The sequence below is a fragment of the Cervus canadensis genome, chromosome 24, assembly GCF_019320065.1.
Source record: "Cervus canadensis isolate Bull #8, Minnesota chromosome 24, ASM1932006v1, whole genome shotgun sequence".
In the NCBI taxonomy this organism is placed as follows: Eukaryota; Metazoa; Chordata; class Mammalia; order Artiodactyla; family Cervidae; genus Cervus; species Cervus canadensis.
In genome coordinates, this window is record NC_057409.1 from 2935718 (window position 1) to 2948377 (window position 12660).

Here is a 12660-nt window from a genome sequence, read left to right on the forward strand (position 1 = left end):
GGGATCTTCCCCACCCAGGGATCGAACCCAGGTCTCCTGCATTGAAGGCAGACGCTTTACCCTCTGAGCCACCAGGGAAGTCCCATTCATTCCCTAATACTGACTAAATAGTCAAATAAAAAAAGTGCAATCCTACTTCAATAGACTGAATGTTCGAATCTAGAATGTTTGTGTTTATTCATATATTGAAATCTAACCACTGGGCTTCCTAGATGGTGCAGTGGTAAAGAACCACCTGCCAATGCAGGAGATGTAGGAGATGCCAGTTCGATCCCTGGGTCAGGAAGATCCCCTGGAGTAGGAAATGGCGACCCACTCCAGTATTCTTGCCTGGAAGAGTCCATGGGCAGAGGAGCCTGGCAGGTTAAAGCCCACAGGGGCCGCAAAGAGTCAGATGTGACTGAGCATCTGAGCACTGGGAGTGTATCGCAATGAACCATTTGCTTTCCTTTATTTCCGTTCTATCAGCCAGAAGCCAGACTCAAAGTGGCTTGGCAAAAAATGGACTGAACAGTGAAGTAAACGGTTTCAGGCATGATTGGATTTAGGGCTCAAATAGTGACACTGGGGCTTCCCTGATAGCTCACTTGGTAAAGAATCCGTCTGCCATGCAAGAGAGCCCAGTTCAATTCCTGGGTCGGGAAGATCCGCTGGAGAAGGGATGGGCTACCCACTCCAGGATTCTTGGGCTTCTCTTGTGGCTCAGCTGGTAAAGAATCCACCTGCAATGAGGGAGACCTGGGTTCGATCCCTGGGTTGGGAAGATCCCCTGGAGAAGGGAAAAGCTACCCACTCCAGTATTCTGGCCTGGAGAATTCCATGGACTGTGTAGTCCATGGGGTCACAAAGAGTCGGACACAACTGAGTGACTTTCACTTCACTTCAGTGACATTGTAGCTCATTCTCTGTTTCCCACTGGGCTGGCCTTATTCTTCTGTTCTAAGTCGTGGCCCCCGTTATCTCCAGGCTCTCTCCTTTTAGTGACAAGGTGGCTGCCGCAGCCCCTTCCTCCTTACCCGCTCAGATTAACGTTCTGCACACAACAGCAAGTTTCTTTCCCAGTAGTCAGAGTCCTGATAGCCACTCCTATTGGATGTAAATGTCATTGACCCAATCTTAGTGGCCCAAGGAACAGAGATGATTCATCTGGGTCTAGGGTGGTCAAGTTCTCCACCGTGGGAGGATAGAACCAATCCCCATCACCACCGCCACAGGAACTGCGAATGTAGAAATGAAGCTGCTGACAAGCGCTCAGTGTCTGGCTCTTTGTGACCCCATGGACTGTAGCCCTCCAGGCTCCTCTGTCCTCGGGATTTTTCCAGGCAAGAATACTGGAGTGGGTTGCCTTTTCCTTCTCCAGGGGAGCTTCCCAACCCAGGGATTGAGCCTAGGTCTCTTGCGTCTGCTGCATTGCAGGCAGATTCTTTACCATCCGAGCCAACAACGAAGCCCCGGGAAAGGCAGAGCCCTAGATGAAAATCTGTGTGTGCTGAACGGCTGCTGGGGAGAGAAGTTCTGCTGGTCACTTCATTCCTGTGTCTCTCTGAGCCAAACTCATCCTCCATGCTGCAGCCGGAGAGAAGTTCTCTAAAAGGAACAAATCTCAGCCTTTTTACAAACTCTTCCATGTTTTGCATATAGGGTTATCGTTACCATCTTTTAAAATTCCATATATATGCGTTAGTATACTGTATTGGTCTTTATCTTTCTGGCTTACTTCAAAACCACTACAATATTGTAAAGTAATTAGCCTTCAACTAATAAAAATAAATGAAAAAAAAAAACAAAAAACTCTTCCATGGTCCTTCCTTGCCCTTGGGGTAAATTTTATCCTCCTTAACAAAGCCTCCAAGATCTGGCAGGCCTCTCCTTAAACACTCCAGCTAGGACCAGAGTTTTGGATGCCTGCGTGCTCAGTTGTGTCTGACTCTTTGCAATCACGGTCTGACTAGATTTCTGCCCAACATCCCTCCTCACCCCCACTCCCTAACATTCCTGAGTAAAGCCATGCTGAATTGCTGAGCTGTCTGAATACACCCCGTTCTCTCTCCCACTTCTTGGCCTTTGCATAATAGTCGTGATTTATAAAGAACTTACTCTAAGTGCCAGGCAATGTGCTAAGCATTATATGTGTACTTTATATCCCACTTAAGTCCTCACGATAACCCTAGGAAAAGCAGTAGGGTGTGCGAGGTGAAAAGACTCCAGAGACAGTCTGCTGAAGTTCAGTCTCAAGGACTAATCATGTTTTTATTTTCTGTATTTATGATGCTTTGGCATTCCAGGCCCTTGCTAATCCTGGAGAGACTGCCCCTCCCAGGGCCAGCTCATATCTAGAGATAGTAAACAACTTGCCTAAGCGCCCTAAGAGCTGTTCCTATGTAAGCCAATCAATCCAAAGCCAAACACCCAACCACCCCCTCTATCAGACTCTCACAGCCAAGTCAATATTGCCTCTGCCATCAATCACCCCAGGGCTGTGTACCAGATAACTCAGGGCTGACCTAAAGCCTGGAGCCTGCTGAAATCATTGAAACTGGCCAATCCTGATTTGCGTTGCCTCTTTCCTTCCTTCCCATGAAAACTACAAAAAAAACCCTTTTGCTCATTTCTTTTCCCCTATCTAACTGCCCCTGGTGTTTTCCCACACCACCCTGTGTAGCCTCGCAAGCCCCCCTCCTCCTGAGAACTGTAAGTAATACTGTGCTTAGTCGCTCAGTCGTGTCCAACTCTTTCAATGGGCTGTAGCCCGCCAGGCTCCTCTGCCCACGGAGATTCTCCAGACAGGAATACTGGAGTGGCTTGCCATTTCCTCCTCCAGGGGATCTTCCCAACCCAGGGATCGAACCCAGGTCTCTTGCATTGCAGGCGGATTCTTTACCATCTGAGCCACCAGGGAAGCCCAAGTAAGTAATACATTCTTCTAATAAAGGCAGTTATCTCCACATCTGTCATCTTTCCATACCTGATTAAAATAAAATCTTAGGTACATCTCACAACAACTCAGTCTCTTATTAGGTGTGGGACCTTGGACTCAATCTCTCTCTGCCTTGAGTTCTCTTTATCTAAAATACGGATAATAATACCTACTTAATTCCCTGATGACTCAGTAATGGATCTGCCTGCAAGGCAGGAGACCTGAGATCAATCACTGGGTCAGGAAGATCCCCTAGAGGAAGGAATGGCTACCCACTCCAGTTTTCTTCCCTGGAAAATCCCATGGACAGAGGAACCTGGGTGGCTATGGTTCATGGTGTAACAGGAGGGACAGGGGCAGGACACAGCTTTGGAAAGAATGACAAGGAGATAACATAAACTGCTTAGAATCAGATGGGTCCAAGATGGCAGACAAGTTGACTTTGATTAGACCTTGATCTTTGACTGTGTGGGTCACAATAAACTGTGGAAAATTCTGAAAGAGATGGGAATACCAGACCACCTGACCTGCCTCTTGAGAAACCTGTATGCAGGTCAGGGAGCAACAGTTAGAACTGGACATGGAACAACAGACTGGTTCCAAATAGGAAAAGGAGTACGTCAAGGCTGTATATTGTCACCCTGCTTATTTAACATATATGCAGAGTACATCATGAGACACGCTGGGCTGGAGGAAGCACAAGCTGGAATCAATTTGTGGGAGAAATATCAATAACCTCAGATACACAGATGACACCACCCTTATGGCAGAAAGTGAAGAAGAACTAAAGATCCTCTTGATAAAAGTGAAAGAGGAGAGTGAAAAATGTTGGCTTAAAGCTCAACATTCATAAAACAAAGATCATGGAATCTGGTCCCATCACTTCATGGCAAATAGATGGGGAAAGAGTGGAAACAGTGTCAGACTTTATTTTGGGGGGCTCCAAAATCACTGCAGATGGTGACTCCAGCCATGAAATTAAAAGACGCTTACTCCTTGGAAGGAAAGTTATGAGCAACCTAGACAGCATATTAAAAAGCAGAGACATTACTTTGCCATCAAAGGTCCGCCTAGTCAATGCTATGCTTTTTCCAGTGGTCATGTATGGATGTGAGAGTTGAACTGTGAAGAAAGCTGAGCACAGAAGAATTAATGCTTTTGAACCGTGGTGTTGGAGAAGACTCTTGAGAGTCCCTTGGACTGCAAGGAGATCCAACCAGTCCATCCTAAAGGAGATCAGTCCTGGGTGTTCATTGGAAGGACTGATGCTGAAGCTGAAACTCCAATACTATGGCCACCTGATACGAAGAGCTGACTCACTGGAAAAGACTCTGATGCTGGGAAAGATTGAGGGCGGGAGGAGAAGGGAATGACAGAGGATGAGATGGTTGGATGGCATCACCGACACGCTGGACATGGGTTTGGGTGGACTCCGGGAGTTGGTGATGGACAGGGAGGCCTGGCGTGCTGCAGTTCATGGGGTTGCAAAGAGTCGGACACGACTGAGTGACTGAACTGAACTGAACTGAACTGATCTTCAATCAGCAAGCTAAATGATACACCTAGAGGCATCATTAGATCCCCTGGAAGAGGGCATGGCAACCCACTCCAGTATTTGTGCCTGGAGAACCGCTTGGACAGAGGGGCCTGGTGGGTTACGTTCCACAGGGTCACACAGAGTCGGACATGACTGAGCATGGCCGCGGATGCAGAGACATCACGATATTTCCCAGGCATTGTCAAAAGACCAAGGAGTGGGTGGCCCAATTCCTGGAAATCTCAACCCCTGCGCTCAGACAGTAAAGCATCTGCCTGCAGTGCAGGAGACCCACGTTTGATCCCTGGGTCAGGAAGATCTCCTGGAGAAGGAAATGGCAATACACTCCACTATCCTTGCCTGGAAAATTCCATGGACAGAGGATCCTGGCAGGCTCCCAAAGAGTCCGTGGAATCCCAAAGACTCAGACATGGCTGAACGACTAACACACTCACACTCTCAAAAGTAATTTGGAATAATCCTCTCACTCATTAGCATATGAAATTACCCGGCCTAAAAGACTAACCAGGCCACCTTTGGCCACCGCACTCGCCCTCTGTGATGACCCACTCTCTGTCATGGAGGGTGCTTCTCTCTGAACCTGAATAAATCCACTTATCTATCACTTTGTCTCTTACTTTCTGTGAGGCGACATAAAAAACCTGAGGTTCGTTAGGTCCTGACACCAGATACCATGGGTTTTAGCTGGGTTCTAGTCCCAGCCACGTGAGTTCAAGCCCCAAGCAGGGCTTTGGTTGGGTTTGAATGCCAGCACTTGAAAGATGGAGAAGCTCTGTACGGTCAGCACAAACAGGACCAGGAGCGGGCTGGCTCAGGTCATGAGCTTCTCACTGCAAAATTAAGACTCAAATTGAGGAAAGTAGGGAAAACCACTAGACCATTCAGTTCAGTTCAGTTGTTCTGTAGTGTCCAACTTATTGTGACCCCACGGACTGCAGCAGGCCAGGCTTCCCTGTCTGTCACCAACTCCCAGAATTTACTCAAACTCATGTCCATTGAGTCAGTGAGGCCATCCAACCATCTCATCCTCTGTCGTCCCCTTCTCCTCCTGCCCTCAATCTTTCCCAGTATCAGGGTCTTTTCCAATGAGCCAGTTCTTCTAATCAGGTGGACAAAGTACCGGAGTTTCGGCTTCAGCATCAGTCCTTCCAATGCATATTCAGGACTGATTTGCTTTAGGATGAACTGGTTTGATATCTTTGCAGTTCAAGGGAGTCTCAAGAATCTTCTCCAACACCACAGTTCAAAAGCATCAGTTCTTTGGTGCTCAGCTTTCTTTATAGTCCAACTCTCACATCCATACATGACTACTGGAAAAACCATAGCTTTGATTATACAGTCCTTTGTAGGCAAAGTAACGTCTCTGCTTTTCAATACGCTGTCTAGGTTTGACATAGTTTTTCTTCCAAGGAGCAAGAGTCTTTTAATTTCATGGCTGCAGTCACCATCTGCAGTGATTTTGGAGCCCCCCAAAATAAAGTCTGCCACTGTTTCCATTGTTTCCCCATCTATTTGCCATGAAGTGATGGGACTGGATGCCATGATCTTAGTTTTTTGAATGTTGACTCTTAAGCCAACATTTTCAGTCTCCACTTTCACTTTCATCAAGAGGCTCTTTAGTTCTGCTTCACTTTCAGCCATAAGGGTGGTATCACATGCATATCTGAGGTTATTGATATTTCTCCCCGCAATCTTGTTTCCAGCTTGTGCTTCATCCAGTCTGGCATTTCGCATGATATACTCTGCATATAAGTTAAATAAGCAGGGTGACAATATACAGCCTTGACGTACTCCTTCTCCTATTTGGAACCAGTCTGTTGTTCCATGTCCAGTTCTAACTGTTGCTTCTTGACCTACATACAGGTTCCTCAGGAGGCAGGTAAAGTGGTCTGGTATTCCCATCTCTTTAATAATATTCCACAGTCTGTTGTGATCCACAAAGTCAGAGACTTTGGCATAGTCAATAAAGAAGAAGTAGATGTTTTTCTGGAACTCTCTTGCTTTTTCAATGATCCAACGGATGTTAGCAATTTGATCTCTGGTTCCTCTGGCTTTTCTGAATCCAGCTTGAACATCTGGAAGTTCTTGGTTCAGGTACTGTTTAAGCCTCGCTTAGAGAATTTTGAGCATTACTTTGCTAGCGTGTGAGATGAGTGCAATTGTGCAGTGGTTTGAACATTCTTTGGCACTGCCTTTCTTCAGGATTGGAATGAAAACTGAGGTTTTCTTTTTTTTATATAAATTTATTCATTTTAATTGGAGGCTGATTACTTTACAATTTTGTAGTGGTTTGCCATACAGTGCCATGAATCAGCCACGGGTGTTTATGTGTTCCCCATCCTGAACCTCCCTCCCCATCCCATCCCTCTGGGTCATCCCAGTGCACCAGCCCCAAGCACCCTGTCTCATGCATCGAACGTGGACTGGCAATCCGTTTCACATACGCTAATATACATGTTTCAATGCTATTCTCTCAAATCATCCTACCCTTGCCCTCTCCCACAGAGTCCAAAAAGCTGTTCTATATATCTGTGTCTCTTTTTCTGTTTTGCATATAGGATTATCGTTTCCATCTTTCTAAATTTCATATATATGCGTTAATATACTGTATTGGTGTTTTTCTTTCTGATTTACTTTGCTCTGTATAATAGGTTCCAGTTTCATCCATCTCATTAGGACTGATTCAAATGTATTCTTTTTAATGGCTGAGTAATATTCCATGGTGTATATGTACCACAGCTTTCTTATCCATTCATCTGCTGATGGGCATCTAGGTTGCTTCCATGTCCTGGCTATTATAAACAGTGCTGCGATGAACATTGGGGTGCACGTGTCTCTTTCAGATCTGGTTTCCTCGGTGTGTATGCCCAGCAGTGGGATGCTGGGTCATATGGCAGTTCTATTTCCAGTTTTTTAAGGAATCTCCACACTGTTCTCCATAGTGGCTGTACTAGTTTGCATTCCCACCAACGGTATAAGAAGGTTCCTTTTTCTCCACACCCTCTCTAGCATTTATTGTTGGTAGACTTTTGGATAGCAGCCATTCTGACCGGCGTGAAATTGTACCTCATTGTGGTTTTGATTTGCATTTCTCTGATAATGAGTGATGTTGAGCATCTTTTCATGTGTTTGTTAGCCATCTGTATGTCTTCTTTGGAGAAATGTCTGTTTAGTTCTTTGACCCATTTTTTGATTGGGTCATTTATCTTTCTGGAATTGAGCTGCAGGAATTGCTTGTATATTTTTGAGATTAATTCTTTGTCAGTTGCTTTGGAAAACTGAGGTTTTCCTGTCCTGTGGTCACTGCCAAGTTTTCCAAATTTGCTGGCATATTGAGTGCAGCACTTTCACAGCATCATCTTTTAGGATTTGAAAGAGCTCATCTGGAATTTCATCACCTCCATTAGCTTTGTTCACAGTGATGCTTCCTAAGGCCCACTTGACTTGGCATTCCAGAATGTCTGGCTCTAGGTGAGTAATCACACCATCTTGGTTATCTCGGTCATGAAGATCTTTTTTGTATAGTTCTGTGTATTCTTGCCACCTCTTCTCAATATCTTCAGCTTCTGTTAGGTCCATACCATTTCTGTCCTTTATTGAGACCATCTTTGCATGAAAATTTCCCTTGCTATCTCTAATTTTCTTGAAGAGATTGCTAGTCTTTCCCATTCTATTGTTTTCCTCTATTTCTTTGCACTGATCACTGAGGAAGGTTTTCTTATCTCTCCTTGCTATTCTTTGGAACTCTGCATTCAGAGGGACATATCTTTCCTTTTCTCCTCTGCCTTTTGCTTGTATTCTTTTCTCAGCTATTTGTAAGGCCTCCTCAGACAGCCATTTTGCCTTTTTGCATTTCTTTTTCTTGGGGATGGTCTTGATATCTGCCTCCTGGACAATGTCATGAACCTCCATTCATAGTTCTTCAGGCACTGTGTCTATTAGACCTAATCCCTTGAATCTATTTGTCACTTCCACTGTATAATTGTAAGGGATTTGATTTAAGCCATACCTAAATAGTCTAGTGGTTTTCCCTACTTTCTTCAATTTAAGTCTGAATTTGGCAATAAGGAGTTCATGATCTGAGCCGCAGTCAGCTCCCAGTCTTGTTCTTGCTGACTGTATAGAGCTTCTCCATTTGTCTGCAAAGACTATATAATCAATCTGGTTTCGGTATTGACCATTCAGGTTGACCTAAATCAAATCCTTTTTGATTAAACAGTGGAAGTGACAAATAGGTTCAAGGGATTAGGAGATCAAACCAGTTCATCCTAAAGGAAATCAGTCCTGAATATTTATTCATTGGAAGGACTGATTCTAAAGTTGAAGTTCCAATACTTTGGCCACCTGATGTGAAGAACTGACTTATTTGGAAAGACCCTGACGTTGGGAAAGATTGAAGGCAGGAGGAGAAAGGGATGGCAGAAGGACTAGATGGCTGGATGAAACCAATGACTCTATGGACATGAGTTTGAGCAAGCTCCGGGAGATAGTGAAGGACAGGGAAGCCTGGTGTGCCGCAGTCCATTGGGTCGCAAAGAGTTGGACACAACTTAGCGACTGAACAACAAAAATACCAGTGTTCATTTTATTGTAGTGGGGTTTATTTACCCTGTACTTATTCAGGTTAATTGATCAAGCAAGCTAGCGTCATTCCTGTATAACATTTGTAACAATGAAAAAATGTTGGAAAATGATTCAAGTGGCTTGAATCGTTACTCTGACAAATCTTTACAGTGATCATGTCTGACAGTGTGGTAGCAATAGATAACATCCAAGATCTTCAGATGACTGAGACCTCGTGTGTGTGTGTGCTCAGACGCTCAGTTTTTTTACTCTTTGTAACTCTCATGGACTACAGCCTGCCAGGCTCCTCCGTCAATGGGATCTTCCAGCCAAGAATACTGGAGTGGGGATACCATTTCCTCCTCCAGGGCAACTTCCCAACCCAGGGATAGAACCTGTGTCTCTTACGTCTCCTGCACTGGCAGGCAGATTCTTTTTCATTAGCACCTGAGATGATATTAAATCAAGTTATTTAATCATTGATCCCTAAATAATTTCTAAGGTAGAATACTGAAACATTATTAACCAAGCATACCTTTAAGTTTACATATTCTGCATATGTGCTATATAAAAGTTATGTTTCAGGTTTCGTTAACAAGCATTTTTTAAATGTGTAAAAGAGATACCTGTGGTCGTAGAAAGTTGCATTGCAAGCTTTGATTGTCCGCTAAAATACTCAGGTAAGGCAGAGAGGTTTAAATTAACTTACCCGCCTCCACCCCCACCCCCCTGCCTCCCCGCACACCTTACTGTTATCTGTGAATCAGTAGTTGGTTCCTTTGGTAAAAAGTAAAACTTTGGTTAAAAGTAAAACTTCTACGAATGGTTGAGGTTGGACTAGGAACAGCAGAACAGAGAGATATAATGTGTCGGTGAGCAGAGATTCTCAGGCTTTTGGTGGGAACCCTGCCTTCTGGGCCCTTTATAGTCTCTCTCTTTAATATGTATTTATTTCTGGCTGTGCTGGGCGTTCATTTCTGCGCTCGGGCTTTTTCTAGCTGTGGCAGCCGGGGGCTCCTCTCCGGTTCTGGTGGGCAGGCGTCTCCCCCGCGGCTTCTGTTGCTGCAGAGGGCCGGCTCTAGGCACTTGGGCTTCAGATTGTCCCAAGGCAAGTGGATCTTCCCTGATCAGGGATTAAATCTGTGTCACCTGCATTGGCAGGCGAATTCTTAACCACTGGACCACCAAGGAAGCACCTTTTATATTCTTGACACATATTAAGGACCCCAAACAACTTTTGTTATGCAAATTAAAAAATATATAAATTTGATTTATTTTTCCATACAGAGATTTTATATTTTGATATATGCTATCTTATTTTGTTCATGCAAATTTAAATTTAGTGATTACCATATTGGAATTTGAGACTTGGAAAATTTTTTAACTAATCTTAAAACATTTATTGATTCCTTTGAAGGTAAAAAGTGATGTGCTCATTGCTTGCTAACATAATACTAATATTAATGTGAAAATTGTTCTGGTCTTGTGGGCTCACTGAAAGAGAAGCACTGTGCTAAGATTAAGAGTCAGTTTGATTCAGAATGTAAAAGAGCATTTATATACAAGTAAACTTTACCTCCTTCGGTTTGCCATACCTGAATCTGAAAGGAAGCTTGAAATATGTCAAAATTACAACAAAGTTTGCTCAACTTTGACAGACTTGCTTCCTTGGTTTACTGATTAATGCTTTCACCTGCTTATGTAAGGCTTTTCTTTACTTTCTGCATAATTGCCTAGATAGCAAACTTTCCATGTCTTAATAATTTTCTGTGATTTATTTTTATTTTATTATATCTTTGATTATTTACGGGTAGGGGAAAGATCCATCATTTCTCACTTATGAAAAAGCTAATTTTCTTTACTATCTTGTTACCTTGTATGTTTATTTTTAAATGCTTTATTATCACATACAGACACTCAAGATCCCCTCTTAATCGAATATCCAAATCTCTTCTGATGACTTTTTTGAATTTTTGCTTTCCCAGACTGGAACCTAAATATGGAAAAGAGTAAAGAAAAATTTCAAGATATCTCCTACATCTAAAACTATCTTTGAGCTTTCCCACAGGGTCTCTGGAAAATCACAAAAATTTGTTCTTTCACTTTATTTAAAAAAAAATGCTACATATAATCAATTTACCTGAAAATTTGCATGTAAAGAGTTATCAAATCAGAGGAAATGCTAAGCTTTCTCTAGGTTAGATATATCTAGATAAAATGCTATTTATCCAAATATTTTAAAATTGTATCCTTTATGGGAAATCCCTGGGACTATGTCCTTGCTCTCCTTGGTAGGTATTTACCCTCAAGGAGAGCACTTTCATGAACTAGTTCTCGTAAGAACCAGAGCCATCATGAAATCGCTTTGCTGAGTGTCCTCCTTTCCTGAGAGTCCCGTCAGTGCTTTGCTGATGAGATCAGCCACAATAGCATAGTGTATAAGTCTTGAACTCAGATATTACTTAAAATATTTACTTGTTGCTACAATACTTGGGTAAGTCTTCTTCTTTCCTTTTTTTTTGCACCACATGACTTGCAGGATCTTAGTTTCCCAACCAGAGATGGAATCCGATGCCCTGGCAGTGAGAGGGCCAAGTCCCAACCACTGGACCACCAGGAAGTCCTGAGGGCGCCTTTAATTTGAATCTAGCACGGTCTAGGCCAGCGGGATGTGCATCAAACTTAATGGAACGGAGATCTGTAGACATCTGTGAAATATCTAGATCCTACTCCAGACTTACTGAATCTCTACTCCATACTCTTGGTACAAAAAAACCAATATGTCTCAGGATTACTCTATGTTATATCTTGAGATTTATTCCTCTCTATAAATTACGTTTATCCATTTTTATGAATCAGATACAACATTTACTGACTTCTTTGAAAGTAGACTTAATCATTATCTTCAGAGATATTTTGCCTAAATTTTCTTCTTTTTGGAATGTCTGGTTGTCTTTGTCTTACTTGCCAGAAACAACAAATTTCCTTGTGTTTCATGATTCTTAGTGAACTCTTATCAGACCTCTCACATTGGAAGATTATCAGTAATAAATTAGCCACATCCATTTTGGTCATTGCTGTCTGTGAGATCTCTGAGGCTTGCCCTGCTATATAAACCACAGACCATATTTTGTGTTCTCAACAAAGGACAGTTTCAGAGCTTCATAGAAAAGGATTGTACCAGATACCTCAAACTATTGACATTCAAAGCTGAGCTGACCTGGCTTAGACAACTTTTAGGCTCTACCAGCGGAGTGAGTCAGGATTTCTAGGACTCTATAGTCAAGTATGCATGCTTGCTAAGCTGCTTCAGTCATGTCTAACTCTGTGCAACCCTGTGGACTGTAGCCTGCCAGGCTCCTCTGTCCATGGGATTCTCCAGGCAAGAGTATTGGAGTGGGTTGCCATGTCGTCCTCCAGGGGATCGTCCCGACCCAGGGATTGAACCCGTATCTCTTATGTCTCTGGTATTGGCAGGAAGGTTCTTTACCACTAGCGCCACCTAGTCAAGCAGATGGCTTCTCAAGACATTAACTCAAGAATCATCAGAGGACATCCCTTGTGGCGTGGTGGATGGGAATCCGTCTGCCAATGCAGGGGACGTGGGTTCCGTCCCTGGTCC